The sequence below is a fragment of the Chiloscyllium punctatum genome, chromosome 8, assembly GCF_047496795.1.
Source record: "Chiloscyllium punctatum isolate Juve2018m chromosome 8, sChiPun1.3, whole genome shotgun sequence".
Classification (NCBI taxonomy): Eukaryota; Metazoa; Chordata; class Chondrichthyes; order Orectolobiformes; family Hemiscylliidae; genus Chiloscyllium; species Chiloscyllium punctatum.
Window position 1 is genome coordinate 75,800,776 of NC_092746.1, and position 13,996 is coordinate 75,814,771.

The 13,996-nt window shown below is 41.9% G+C and overlaps 1 long non-coding RNA gene across 3 annotated transcripts in view; it reads right to left on the reverse strand.

Moving 5' to 3' along the window:
* The window catches only part of LOC140480660 (uncharacterized), a 293,960-nt gene that overhangs the window by 151,193 nt on the left and 128,771 nt on the right, over positions 1–13,996 (reverse strand). The window contains exon 3 of one of the 3 annotated variants that reach the window (XR_011961371.1): positions 13,522–13,608. The exons of the other annotated variants lie outside the window; for them this stretch is intronic. This is a non-coding gene — a long non-coding RNA (uncharacterized lncRNA). Of the gene's footprint in view, positions 1–13,521; positions 13,609–13,996 lie in introns of those variants that run through there. 3 annotated transcript variants of the gene reach the window in all.

Sequence of the window (13,996 nt, forward strand, 5' to 3'; positions counted from 1 at the left end):
TAGTTTATTTTTGTCTAATAACTGTAATAAACTTAATATTAACTTGGGTATGGGAACTGTTTGGAGAAATTTACTTGGGATCCCACAGATAACTTTGCTAAACCCGTAACTAATTTTCTTTATCTAGATGCATCATCACAAGTGTGATGTCTTGGTACTGAATATGTGCATAAATACTAACTATATAGTGTGCAGCATTTACTATTGAACTTTAAAGCTATAAATGGAAGAATTTCTCAAAACGTAATGAATATAGCATAAGAAATACTAATCTTGCCTGATCATTATTAGAAAATTAAGAAATGCTTCTTGAACTGACATCTTACTGCACAGAGCTTAGAAAGGTTTAAAGAATCTGCATTTAGGTGTCAGAAAATGAGATGCAAATATTACATAACTAATCACATGCTCCAACAATTTTTACTCAGTGGGCAGTTGAACTAAGGGACTGTTTGTAAGGCATTTTCTTAAGTATTTCACAGTGACACTAAGCTCACTTCCATGCATTTTTATTAATTTAAGACAAATTCCTATTAATTGTGACTCTGATATTTATATTATTGAGAAGTTACATCTTAGTGACTTGTCAAAAGCTGGTTTTGTTAATGCAGCATCCAGTCAACATTCCTCTTTGCAATGCAATCAAAGGCATAAACAGTGCCACAGAGATATAAATGGAATGAAGTCAATGGTCTGAAATAAGTCAATTGTACACAGATTTGTTGAACTGATGTCTTGATTGTTTCCAGACTTCATGCAATGTCCTCTCCAAACTCTGCAAAGGGACGATGTAGTTATGTTGATGAACGGTTTCTGTTTGGTTTCTTGGAGTCAAAAATTGCTGGGTAAGTTTACAAATGCTACCCATCACATATGTCTGGTCAAACAACAGGCTGGAAGCTTATAGGATGGATGGATGGATGGATGGAGAGACAGACAGACAGACAGACAGGCAGAGAGAGCTCACTTAGTAACCTTTTCCAACTGCATCTCATCTTCTTCAGTTCTGATCTGGAAAAAAGCAGTTTCTTAAAACACAACAACAAAAGGTCTGATTGGCTGATCTCATGATTCCCCTCACAAACTGACCACTTATCTACAGACAAGAGTCATGTCCATTGTTCTTCTTCCTCCTCGAGATGGGTGCTCCCTAAGACCGCCCTATCTCATTCTGAGGAAGGAGCACCTGGACTGGGCTGAAGGTCACTATGCCCTTTGTCCTGGGAACAATGGGTGTGGCAATGGAGTGCAGGTTTGTGCACAACTCTGGCAGTCCCTGAGGGTGCTGGACCTGGCTGTCCATGGCAGTTGCCAATCTGTCTATGGAAGCAGACAGACCATCGCTCAATTGACTGCATTGCTGCAGCCACTGGGCAATGAGGGAGTGCCATTGTGTCCATGATGCCTGTCAGTCACTGTTGTTCCTCCCTGTGAATGTGAATGAACTCTCTGATTGCTGATACAACAGGGCCCCCTCTAGCCTGTCTCCAGTAGTTCTCCTACAGCAGGCTGCAACTTTTCTTCCCCAGTTCACTATGCAGTGAGGTTTTTACCAGCTGGTTTTCCCACACCCTCCATGCCTAACATTCCCACTGAGATGTCTGTATCTGAGCTGGTGGGGACCACATGGGGCAGCGTTGCTAATTCTTCCTCTGAGGATCAGAGTACTTTTGGCCTCAGAAATTCAGGAGATGTTGTCTGGGGGTGTGGGGCATCTGTCCACAGACAGTAGGCTGGATGCACCTGCAAGATACAAGAGAGAGAGAGAGAGAGAGAGATAGCATCATAGCATGGTTAGAAGTGATGTGCAATGAATGACAATAACAGCATGGTTAATGAGAGTGTGGCAGCCACATGCAGAATGGTACTTACATATTTGGCAGGACTTGGATATCTCTCTGCATCCACATAGGAGTGGGCCCAGGCTTCTCCTACGAGGCAAGGAATATCTCCTAGTATGGGATGAGGAGCTGAATGTCAGGCACATATCGCCAATCTCCACCCATCCTGGCTTTGCCCTGTTACAGGCTGCCTACTCCTGTAATAATAGAAAGTTGGGGGTTGGGTGGGGGGAGAATGAGTGAGATGGCATTGGGTAGAACCACTGTTAATGTTGGTGCACATGGGGGAGATGTTTGGAAATGTTTTGAGGGACTGTGGAGGTAGCGCATAGGGTATGCAGGGTTAGTGCTGATGAAGGTTAGAGGGGAGAATGGAAAGAGAAAGTGAGGGAAGGGAAAATGTTGGAGATGATGGTGACAGTTGCAGAATGTGAGCCTTGGAAGGAGGTGGCTGCATTGGCAGAGAGGGAGCCTTGGAGTGAGGTGGCAGAGAGTCTGGCACTTAACCTAGTGGAGCAGAGAGGGTCACTGACCTTCCTACAAGACTGCTGGTCATTCCTCTGCATCTGGAAGCAACACTGACTAAGCTAGGGCCAGACTGGCAGTGTGGGCTAGTGCAACCTCCTCAGCTAGTCCTTTAGGAAGGGGTCATCTCTTCTTTGTAAACCACAGCCCATCCTCCAGGGCCCCAATAGAGAATTGCAGTGCCATCTTACTCACCTAAGTAACCTTCTGACTCTGCCCTTTGACAAACAGAGCAGTTGCAGAATGCCAGATTCTGGATTAGTGGTGCTGGAAGAGCACAGCAGTTCAGGCAGCATCCAAGGAGCATTAAAATCGACGTTTCAGGCAAAAGCCCTTCATCAGGAATAAGGCAGAGAGCCTGAACGGTGGGGAGATAAGTGAGAGGAGGGTTAGCATGCCTCCAAAAATACTAAAGCTCCACCATGTCACAGAAACTGCTTCTGTGGTGGCAGACCCTTTATTGAGCACATCATTTCATGCCCTCCTTGCCTCTGTGCATTAGCTTTGCATACCTCGACAAAGGGGCATTTGGAGCAGATCCTCCTCATGACTGTTCCTCACAAAGGGGTTTACACATTGCCAGTCTGTGCTCACTCAACCCCATGTCCAAGGATGAGCTTACTTGTTCCATTTTGATGGCTGACTGGACTTTTTGCTCTTCCTCATTAATCCCGACAGATGTACTTGCAACTGCCACAAACCATACCTTTAACTCTCTGCATGCTGTCTTCACAGAATGCCCACTGTGTGCCAAAGCATGAAGCTCTCTCTGATCCGTACTCTTTGCATTCATTGTTTGGAATTGTTCCTGCCTCCATGACTGGCTGCCCACAACAATGTTACCTCCTCTCAATGAAATGGGAGCATTAGCAACCCTGCCCACTTCCCCATATCATATCTCATTCTGCCCTTCAAAAAGCTCTCATTTGGTACATTTGCATCAAATGGTGATCCACAGGTTTTTAGCAGGTACTTATTGCATACTATACAACAGCACTGCTAAACTTCCAGGAATCAGGTCCACATCAGGAAAGAGTCCTATTAGTTGATGATATGCCCACCTTCAGTCCCACTCTACTGCATCTTGAAAATACCATGCAATATTTTAAACAGCCCAAAACCTTTCACTTCTTTTAGCTATGTTTTAGACCTATTGTTTCCATTCTCAACCATGAAGATCTGTCACTCATTAATAAATGCATCTTTATTGTTTCTCAATTCATTTAGCATAAATAGTTTCCATTGAATGCCTTCAATTTTAAAATGATTGAAGCAGCAATGTAGAAAATAAGTACAGATTATAACTAGACAGAATATACAGCTCTCTCTTCAGTATCTTGTTATTTGCAAATTGTATGCTGGAAGAGAATTATTTTCTTTCACTTGAGAACTCAAGAAGTGAGAATCAAAATTCTGTATTAATTTAAACCCTTGACAGGGCCTGCTGAAAAATATGCTTTCTCACATAAAGCAGAATCATGTCTTTGTCCTTACTAGCACACTTGGATTTATTCAGCATACAAGATAAAAGTAACTGCTGCTGTTCAGAGCTGACTGCCTGAGATTCTATCCACCTCAATCTATATTGCCTTTCTCAAGCTCAAAGATCCACCTCAGCTGCTTCAAAGTGATACATAAATATATTAAATTATGTTAGTATACAATGTTTTCTAACATTTCTAGTTGGAACAATTCTTACAATGACAAGAAAAAAGTTGCCATAGGTTTTGAAAGCATCAATTTGCAATACAGTAAAACGATATCTAATCATTGCACCTTACAGTTATTGGTTGACTGCATTTCACTTAGATTGCAATTCGTTTCTATGACTGATAAATCTTATATTGTTCTGCAGTTTCCTGTCAGCAGACAACTGAACATTATTTTTAGCATTGCTTACTATTAGGTCTCATTTTCTATTGCAGTTTCTTATACCACATTACCTTATTTGATCTGTTTTTCTTTTGGCATTTTCCCTCAAAGGCTTATCACACTTGATTTTTGTGTTAAACTTTGTAATTGCTCAGTGCCACAAAACTGTGGACTAATCTTGGTTCATTTTAATTTGATAACATTTAAAACAAAATTGGAACTTCGAGTTAACAGATAAGACAACAAGATTCTGAGGTGTCTGCGGTAACAAACGGTATCCACAAAGGGCCCAGGCTTGTCCCTTGTGTCTGAAGCCTGTCCAGTTCTCCAAGTTGCTGCAGCTAGAAGGACCTACCACTGGCTGAATGTCCTAGAATAGACTGGGATCCCTGAAGCCAGCATCATCTACGAAACAACAATGTGTATCTGGCCAAGCCCTGGTACTCTGGATTCTGGATGGCAGACAAAAGGATATTGGTGCTCTTGGGTCATCAGGGTCCTGATAGGTGATGTACAGGAGAGAAGTCTTCTTCCCCAAGGGCTGCCAGAGCAGACCATGACACTAGACCCTACCAGCTTGGTCTGAGGTCATATACAGGTCATTGTGATCGTCACTATTCGGAGGAATGCCTAGTAATGCAGGAAGAGGGTAACTGACCTATTCCTGTCTGTCTGGGTAAATGCCAGCAAACCTCATGGTCACTCGGTCTTGGCAACCACCCACCTCCTGCTCTAACACTCCCACTTCTGCAAGCAGCATCTCACTTGCTCTGGCCCACCCAGATTACTGAACCTTCATGTCTTCTGCACTGTATACTCGATACACCGCACCAATTTACCCCCAACTGTACCAGCCACAATATATTGGAAACCAAAAGGTATTTCATTCAAGTACTCCCTTTCTTCCCTTACAGGGAAAAATGGCACACAAAAGGCAGGATTGATGATGGAGTGCCCAATATTTGGTTCCTCACCTCCTACAAAGGAGGGGATCTTCACTGGTAAAGACCAGGAAAGGTCCAGAGGCGATACAGAGATATCCATGTCTTGACAAGGAAGCTCATTGTAATACAACTCTCACATTAACCCCACTGTCAAAGTGTCTCAATCTGCTACCACTTTTAAATTCGGTTATGTTGCTTTCTCTCTTTTGTGCTTTTAGGTACCAGCAGGCAGTCCACTTTGTCCATTGTCAAGAAGGCATCCCACAGGACATCCTTGTCAACATATCTAAGGAAGAGAGTATTAAAACCTCTGAGAAAGCACTGGCAAAGCTGCCTCCTGAACCCCAACCAATTCAGAAACTGACACCTTGGTGGGCAGTTTATCCAGATTAGAGTCAGTTGCACTGGCTGGCGAGCACTTCAGTGCCACATATCTGGTGCTCATCGAGGAACAGAATGCCCCAGGTCACTGGCACTTACAGCACCAACATCCTGCTCATTTCCAGCTAGATGAGAATCTCAAGGACTTCATACTTATGCACACGCAGACATTGGAGCAGCAGGAAGGTTTGTGGGGGTGATCACCACCATTGTGCAATAGTTGCAAGAATACAGAAACACTAAGGGAACTCAGATACCTCCAGCATTTGACTGTATGGCTGCCTCCATGGATACATTGGTGGTTTCCATGGACAGCAAGGTTCAGCAGCCTCAGTGTCCATTGTATATAGGCCCAGGCCTGCACTCTATTACCCAGCCACTGATCCCCATTGCCATTAACAAAGCAACAGGGGGTGAAGGATCAGACCTCACTTCAGGTACCTCTTCCTCACAAGGAAACAGGCCAGATCCAGGAGACAAGCTGCGTGACTTCATGTAGCATTAAACATCAAAGCATTATAGCAGTACAACAAGCATTTGAGATCTGGCTCAGGGCCAAAATGAAAAAAGCAAGATAAGTCAAGGCAAGACAGGATTCCATTCCATCCCCTGTCTCTGCATGTGACTGAGTATGAAGTGTGTGGGTGTGTGTGTGCATTTAAATGAGACAGTCTTCCTGTCCATGTTCATTATGAGTGAATGATATTGTCTGTGAGTCAAATCTTGTCTTTCTGTGCTCCCTTGCAGCCGTAACATTGTATTCCTTGCTCTGTTCTATCGCCCTATGATCTTTGTATGTTATGATCTGCCTGTACTGCACGCAAAACAAACTTTTCACTGTACCTAGGTACACATGACAATAATAAACTAAATCAAATCAGGTTGGTGAGAGCATGTATGTGTGCATGCATATGTGTGTGTGCATGCAGGTGAAGCTGTCTTTCTATCTGAGTGTCTGTGATTGTGTGATACTATGTATGTATGTGTGAGTGAGTAAGACTATCTGGAAGTATGAGTGAGTGAGACTGTCTTTCTACTGTGTGTCTGTGTGAGTGAGGTTGTGTGCGTAATAGTGAGAAACATTGATTGTCAAATTTGAAGATATACATTTTGAGGGGAAAACAGAAAAGCAGAACATTACTTAAGAAGTGGTACATTGGGAGATGTGCAAAGGGATCTGGGTGACAACGTACAGACAATGGAAATAGACAGGTAGGTGCAGCAAGCAAGTAGGAAAGCAAATATAATATTGATCTTCATTGCAATAGGGTTACTGCAGTTACACAGGGCTTTGGTGGGACACACTGGAGTATTGTGTTCAGTTTTGGTCCCCCTACCTAAGGGAGAATATACCTGCCATAGACGTAGTGCACAAAGTTTCATTAGATGGAAAAAAACTGCAAGAACTGCAGATGCTGTAAATCAGAAACAAAAATAGAAATTGCTGGGGAAGGTCAGCAAATCTGGCAGCATCTGTGGAGAAAAGTCAAAGTTAACGTTTCAGATCCGGTTGTGACAAAACATCATCAGGCCCGAAACTCTAACTTGTCTCTGCAGATGCTCCCAGACCTGCTGAACTTTTCCAGCAATTTCTGCTTTTGTTTCATTAGGATTATAGCTGGTGATGCCAGGACTGTTGCGTACGGAGAGATTGGTTCAAAAGGGCCTATATTTACAAGCGTTTTAAAAGCACGAGGGGGTTTCTGATTGAGACATATGGATGGCTAACTCGACCAGACAGGCTAGATGCAGTATGGTTATTTTCCCTGGTTGAGGAATCTAGGACCAGAGAATACTTAGTCTCAGAATGTAGGGTAGACCTTTTATGGCTGAGATGAAGAAACATTTCTTCACTCCAAAGATGGAGAACCTGTCAAAACCTCTTGCGCAGAAGAGTGTGGAAGTTAAAGATAGGTGAAGAGGCGGACAGTGTGGTAGAAGTGGGGAGGCTGCAGAAGGATTTGGACAGGCTGGGAGAGTTGGTCAAGAAGTGGCAGACAGAATACGTCATGGGAAAGAGTAAGCTTTCATGACATTCCCAGCACTTTAATAGGAAGAATAAAGGCATAGACTATTTTCTAAATTGGGAAAGAACTCAGAAATCTGAAACACAAGGGGACTTAGGAGTTGTAGTTCAGAATTCTCTTAAGGTTAACAAGAGATTCAGTTGGCAATAGGAAGGCAAATGCAAAGTTAGCATTCATTTAAAAGGGGCTAGAATACAAAAGCACTTTAGAACTGGGATGAGAAGGAATTTCTTCAGTCAGAGGGTGGTGAATCTGTGGAACTGGTACCACAGAGAGTTGAGGAGGCCAAGTCACTGAGTGTATTTAAGTCAGACAGAGACAAATTCTCAATTGGTAAGGCGATAAAGGATTACGGGGATAAAGTCGGAGAATGTTGATTAGGAATAGCCAACATAGTTTTATGAAGGGTAGGTGGTGCCTCACAAACCTCACTGAGTTCTTTGAGAAGGTGACCAAACAGGTGGATGAGGGTAATGCCATTGATGTGATGCATATAGATTTCAGTAAAGCATTTGGTAAGGTTCCCCATGGTAGGCTACTGCACAAAATATGGAGGCATGGGGTTGAGTGCTTTGGATAAGAAATTGGCTCACTGAAAGAACACAGAGGGTGGTGGTTGATGAGAAATGTTTGTCCTGGCTTTCAGGTACTAGTGGTGTACCTCAAGAATCTGTTCTGGGTCCACTACTGTTTGTCATTTTTACAAACGACCTGATGAGGGTGTAAAAGGATGGGTGAGCAAATATTTGGAAACCCTAAGGTTGGTACAGTGTGGATAGTGCTGAAGGATATTGTAGGTTACAGAGGGACATAGATAAGCTGCAGAGCTGGGCTGAGAAGTGTCAAATGGACTTTAATGCAGAAAAGTGAGGTGATTCACTTTGGAAGGAGTAGCAGGAATGCAGAGTACTAGGTGAATGGTAGTGTAGATGAGCAGAGAGATTTCCGTGTCCATGTACATAGATCCCTCAAAGTTGCCACCCAGGTTAGTAGGGCTGTCAAGAAGGTATACAGTGTGTTAGCTTTTATTAGTAGAAGGAACGAGTTTCAGAGCCATGAGATCATTGCTGTAGCTGTACAAAACCCTGGTGCGGCCGCACTTGGAGTATTGCGTGCAGTTCTGGTCAGCACAGAATAAGAAGAATGTGGAAACTTGGAAAGGGTTCAGAAGAAATTTACTAGGATGTTGCCTGGTATCGAGAGAAGGTCTTATGAGGAAAGGTTGAGGGATATGAGGCTGTTTTTGTTAGAGAGAAGAAGGTTGAGAGGTGATTTAATTGAGACATAAAAGATAATCAGAGAATTAGCTAAGGTGGACAGTGAGAGCCTTTTTCCTTGGATGGTGGTGGATAGCATGAGAGGGCATTGTTTCAAACTGAAGGTTGATAGATATGGGACAGATATCAGAGGTAGTTTATTTACTCAGAGAGTAGTAGAGGTGTGGAATGCACTGCCTGCAACAGTTGTAGACTTGCCAACTTTATGGGCATTTAAGTGGACATTGGATAGGCTTATGGACGAGAATGGAATAGGGTAGGTTAGATGGGCTTCAGATTCGTTTCACAGGGCGGTGCAACATCAAGGGCCGAAGGGCCTGTACTGCATTGTAATGTTCTAGGTTCTATGTTCTAATGCAGTTGAAAAGTATATCAGCCATGATTGAATGGCAAAGCAGCCTTGATGGGCCAAATGCTGTTGGCCATTGTTCTGCTCCAATGTCGGTAAAGGCATCGAGGGTTTTAAAGGAGAAAGCAGAAATATGGCATTGAGACAGAGGATTAGCCATGATCATAATGAAAGTTAGAGCTGGCTCAGAGACCCAAGATGCCCTCAGCCAAGCCAGCAGCATGTGATGGTAAAGCCTCACTTAGTAAGAGAGTCAGAGAAGAGTATGGCAGAAGCTGAACATCTAAATGAGGGAAGCAGTGCTCCAGAGAAAGTAGGCAGGTTAGTGGGAATCTCAAAAAGGAAGGGAATATGTTCCATAGTATACACCAATGAAGGAGACTAACAAAGATATGCCAGTGAGGTAAAACAGTGTCAGCTTTGATTTCAAAGAGCAAAAGCAAAGTTTCAAATGTGTTCTAGTCCCATGGGGCTAATGTAAATCAGAGAGAGGTGCAAGATGTAAGTCCATTTGCCAAACAAGAGACAAGACTCAGATTACCATCCACCAACATCCTAGAGACCAAATCTGTAAAAAAAAAGCTTGAACCATATACACAGATTACAGAAATTGGCAGTGAAGAGTTAAAACTCAGAGAAGCAATACAGCTCTGAGATCAATTCTACTTACCCACAACAAAGCAAGTTTTAAACGTAATCTAGGATGAAAAGAATGAGTGTGGAATGTGTTTGCCATTGTCATATTCTTACAAGGTTAGCTCATATTGACCTTTCAAAGGAATACTCACTGAAATCACAAGGGAGAGATTTTGATTGTGTCCGTTTTTCATGTGCGGAGATGTCACAATAGTGGGTAAATGTGTACTGTCAAAGTAGAGCTTCCATCATTTGATTTTAATACCTGAGACCTTCATGGATTAAGATAAAAGGAAGGAACATGGTTGTAACATGACTGCATTGATCATCTGATCCACAGATTGAGGCAAGTTCAGGAAACAAATGTGGGATAAACAAAAATGGCTGGACTGAAATTACCATTTTATCTATTGAAACCAGTCAGCTGAATCAAGCATCAAGAAGTCCACATTCACTGTTTTAATTTCTACTCCTATGAAACGTTGCACACGTTGAACAGGAAAAGGTTGCCTGTAACTATCCAGTTTGGAAAAGCACTGGCGCCAGATCCAACAATACATAAATTACCCATACTTCAATAGTAGTTTGGCAGAACAGCAAACACCAAAGGGACAGGAAATTTAATCTCCTGTTTCCTTCTCATCATCTCATAAACTAGCACCATGATAAACCAAATCAGGAAACGTGCACTACTGAGAACACAAGTGATCCACAAATTCTGCTACGAGTCATTAAACAAGATATCAACTACCGTATATACTCATGTAAAAGTCAATCTCATTTATAAGTTGACCATTTATTTTTGGCCAAAAAATCTTGTTTTTTCCATATATCCCCTGTAAAAGTCGGCCCTACTATATCACATTATAAACCTCTTACAAAGGAAAACTGCATGTCCCTATGAACTCACTTAAAGGAAATTGCATTCATTCATTCATACTGGTAACTCTACTCATCGCTCTTTGTTTACTATATTGCATCTCTATTCATTCATTCATTCATTCATTTATAACTCTACTTAGCCCACTTGGTTTACTACAGTGAGTTTTGATTCATTCAGTCATTCAGACCAGGACTAAGTCTATCGGTACTGTTTATACTTTACTCACTATACATCCAAAAGTTAATTTCATTAAAACGTTAATCACTTTAATTGTGCCATTATATCTGAATAGAAGTGAGATATATTAGCTACATATATATTTAATTCTTTGATAAATTTGTTAATGTTGCTGAAGTTCATAATTTACAAGAGTACATGGGAAGGAAATGGAAGAATTTGGTGGGAACACTCAAGGTGTTTACACATTCAGAATTTAATAAATGTTTCATTTTAAGTGTGCCATTATACCAGGCCAGGATGATGTTGAACGGTGCGATTTTGCGGCATTTCAATGAATCTTTGGCATGTTAAATTTTCGAACCAGTATGTACAAATAAGATTTCCTACTCGTTGCTTTTATCTGGTAATTACCTTTACCATAATTCATTGTGTTTTTCCCCTTAACCTGAGATTATTTGAGTGATCAAATCAAGTTCTGCTAATAATACAGTATTTCAAACTACAGCCTGAATTTCAACCCTCAAAACTGGTGTAATAGTCAACTCTATAAATTGAACCTTTAAAAGTAGTCTGAAAATTTGACTTTTACATGAGTGTATACAGTAAACAGATGTGGTCTATGGTAAAAACAAGGACTGCAGATGCTGGAAACCTGAGTCTAGACTAGAATGGGGCTGGAAAAGCACAGCAGGTCAAGCAGCATCCAGGGAGCAGGAAAGCTCGTGCAAAAGCCCTATTCCTGATGAAGGGCTTTTGCCTGAAACGTCGATGTTCCTGCTCCTCGGATGCTGCCTGACCTGCTGTGCTTTTGCAGCACCATTCTAATCTAGATGTGGTCTATGATTCAGCAAAACAATCTCCTTCTTATGGTAGTCTACTCTCCCTTTTTTAAAAATTTATACCTCTGCAGTGTATGGTTAGTGCCATGTTTTTGTTGCTTTCTCTTGTGGTTAGTAATGAAGAAAATTCCTCTTTCTTTCTCTCAAGACAACCTTGCAATCAGCTGCTTACGGTATGGTGGGATGTTAAAAAGAGCTACAATTTTCAGAAGCTTCTCAACACCTGAATGATATCAGTGATGGTGAATTTGTTGTGAAAACATGGTGCGATCTGAAAAAGGAGACTTACAATGTGGAGGGATAAAATTCTAACTTACCACTCAAGGGTTTAATACCAACACAAACATTTTGCTAGTGAATGGTGAGGGACCTACTTGCATCCATTAACTTCACATTATTATCTAATCCCACCTCATTTATTTGCAGTTCACTATTTTAACAGGAAGTAGAGTGAATCTGGAAGGCAACAATTCCTGACATTAAAGTCTGATAGGGTACTCAGTAGCTCCAGCTCACCAATTAATTCCCTAGGCCTCATCTTGACTTCATTATTTCAATATTGCAGTTTGGAATGCACCAATGCTTTTCATTGCAATTAGAAAAGAATAGCAAGTAGCCCCTCCTTAATGACAACCCTCAACACCAGTGCCCCACAAGGCTGCATACGCAGCCCTTTACTGTACACCCTGTACATGACTGTGTGGCCAAATTTCATCCTAACTCCATCTGCCAGTTTCGCTGATAATACCGCTGTTGTAGGCTGGATCTCAAGCTAAGACAAGACAGAACACAGGAAAGAGATAGAGTGCTTGTTAGCATGGTGTAATAATAACAATTTCTTCCTCAATGTCAACAAAACAAAAGAGGTGGTCTTGACCTCAGGAAGCAAGGTAGAGGGCATACCCTTATCTACATCAATGGAGCTGAGGTGGAGATAGGCAAGAGTGTCAAGTTCCTAGGAGTGATGATCACCAGCAATCTGTCCTGGTCCATCCATGTTAACGCAATGGTAAAGAAAGCACAGCAATGCCTCTACTTCCTCAGGAGGCTAAGAAAATTCGGCATGTTCAGAAAGACTTATACTAATTTTTATAGATGCTCTATAGAAAGCATTTCATCTGGATGCATCACGGCTTGGTATGACAACTGTTCTGCCCACGACCATAAGAAACTACAAAGAGTTGTGAATACAGCCCAGCCCATCACACAAGCCATCCCCTATCCATTAACTACTTGCTGCTTCAGAAAGGCAGCCAACATCATCAAAGATCCTTCCCATCCTGATTATAAACTCTGCTGTCGGGCAAAAGGTACAAAAGCTTAAACATACGGACCAACAGATTTAAGAACACCTTCTTCCCCACTGTTACTAGACTTCTGAATAGATTTCTCAAATTTCAAATTTAATGTTGATCTTGCTCTTTGTGCACTATCTCTGCAGCCACTACATAGGTAATTCCTCGCTCTGTTCCATTACCCTTATGCACTTTGTTTGGTATGATCTGCATGTACTACACACAGAACAAAACTTTTCACTGTGTCTAGGTACATATGACAATAATAAATCAAATCAAAAATCAAATCATTGCAATATTTCTGGCAAGCCACTTTGTGCACAGAGATAGGTATCCATCACACGTACCTGCACAGTTTGCAACGCAGGGGTCATAGTTTGCTCTCTTAGTGGTCACTCATGTTGCATTTACTTGAATGTTCACTGCATCTCTGCTTTGCCTTACCTTTGGGTATACAGCCATATCATTCAGAACTTGCAGCTTCTCAGTATTTCACTTTTGCCTTGCCTTTTAGTGCAGACAGAAAACGAGTCAGCTCGAGATGGTTTCCAATAGTGATCTGTAAATAGGGTGGACAAATTGCTGCATAATACTGTGCTCTGTTAATGCTACAACAGCCAGTCGTATCAGCAGGTCACACAGCAGGAACTCTGTGCTTCAACCAAACAAGAGAATAAATCCTTAGTGAAGGGGAACTGTTGTCAGTCAGGGGGTCCCACTACAATTTGTCAATGGGGACTGTTGTCAGTCAGTGAATCTCAACACAGTTAGTTCCAGTCATTGGCCAATCTCAGTACGTGATATCTTTTGCTGCTCTGACAAGTTATGTTTCCTTCATACCTCAACCTCAGCCAAGAAAAGTTTGGATAAGCTTGTTGGAGAAGCACTTATGGGGAGGATAGAAAAGCATTTAAGGAAATGAGTGAGAAGAATTAAGGGCTACGCTG